Source organism: Petromyzon marinus, chromosome 36 (genome assembly GCF_048934315.1).
Source record: "Petromyzon marinus isolate PM22_M1 ecotype Great Lakes invasive population chromosome 36, UKy_Petmar_22M1.pri1.0, whole genome shotgun sequence".
Lineage (NCBI taxonomy): Eukaryota > Metazoa > Chordata > Hyperoartia > Petromyzontiformes > Petromyzontidae > Petromyzon > Petromyzon marinus.
Window position 1 is genome coordinate 4,753,804 of NC_133702.1, and position 1,771 is coordinate 4,755,574.

Below are 1,771 nucleotides of genomic sequence, written 5' to 3' on the forward strand. Positions count from 1 at the left end.
GTGAATGACGTCATGTGCACTTCGACTGTCTCCCCCACACCCCCCGCCGGAGCCACCACCACAACCTGACACGCCGTGACGTCATTTGTTAGTTGGAGGCGATCGTTACGTGACGTCATTACGTGGAGAAGACGGGATGATGTGGAAAATGCGTGACGTCATTCTTGCGGCGGTCCGTGACGTCGCTTGTTGACGGCACTGTACTTGGACCTGTCAACACCTTATCAGTGCCCTACCTTATTACAGACCAATTCAGACCTTATTGGTCACCCCGCGTGCCCCTTGTACACCTCAACGTGCATCCTACAAACTCCCATCACAAGGGTGAAACAAAGCAATAGATAAATATAGATTTTATTGAAACGACTGTACACCGTATGGACCTGAAAACTCAATTTGCCAGTACGAGAACACGGAGTAACCCGTGTGGGTTGACAGGTGTGTGTACTGTACATGGTTGTATGTAGAACTTCTTTCGCACCGCACGTAGCCAACCGTGCCGACCGGAGGTGCGGGGGAAGGACAACAAGTTAAGGCAAAAAAGCAGTTCTAAGGGAGAGTGGGGGGGGTACAGCTGGTGGTGCATCTGCCCGGTCATCTCGGTCGGTCAACCCCTGGGCACCTGCTGGGTCTGTCCCATGACCTCCTGCCAGCAGCCTTCGACACTTCACGCGGTGACCTCAAAGTGCACCTAGCCTGGCACAGGCGCCGTGGGGACGTCATTGCAACTTAGTGGCGAATGACGGCTGTTGTTGTACATGATTTAGGAGCGGTGTTTCAACCGACAACCGGTAAAACTGGTTAACCTTCGATTTTTGATTTAAAGCTTTTGTGACTGCAGGGATTCATATTCTTGGTTCTTTCGGTAAAGTCACGTAGAAGGGAAACAATAAAGTAATAAAAAAAATATAATAAAAATACAAAACAATGAAATTATATTGTTTCCCTTCTACGTGACGTTACCGAAAGAACCAAGAATATGGTTAACCTTCTTCATCATCGATGACGCGCGAGCATACAAACGGCACGGCGGTCTAAGTCACCGAGTGGCTATTTTATTTTTTATTTTCCCTTGGTTGTTTTTTTATGCGTGGATTTTTTTCTCTTCTAATACTCTGGGGTCTCCCCCCCACCTCCACATTTAGAGTAGTGCATTTAGATTATTTTGCTGCTATTAATTTCCTCGTGATAAGCCACTTTGTCGAGTTGTTGTTTGTGGCCAGGTCGTTAACATCTGGCTACCGATTTGCGGTGCCGAGATGTTAACTACCTCGCCTGGTATACAGGAGGTCGTGGCTTCGATCCCGACCTTGACGCCTGCTGAAAATTTAGAATTTGCGTGTCTCTCTCTCTCTCATCATCATCATCACGGTGGCTGAGAGATGTTAACTACCTCGCCTGGTCTGCAGGAGGTCGTGGCTTCGATCCCGACCGTGACGCCTGCCGATGTATATTTGGAGTTTGCGTGTCTCTCTCTCTCTCATCATCATCATCACGGTGGCTGAGAGATGTTAACTACCTCGCCTGGTCTGCAGGAGGTCGTGGCTTCGATCCCGACCGTGACGCCTACTGCTGTATATTTGGAGTTTGCGTGTCTCTCTCTCTCTCTCCCCGTGGTCGCGTGGATTTTTCTCCAGAGCCTCCGGTTTCTTTCCCTCCACATTTAGAATCAACATCACCACGCGTTTAGATTATTTGGCCGCTCTAAATTTCCACGTGATAAGCCACTTTGTTGAGCTATCATTTGTGGCCAGGTCGCTTCTGAAAAAGC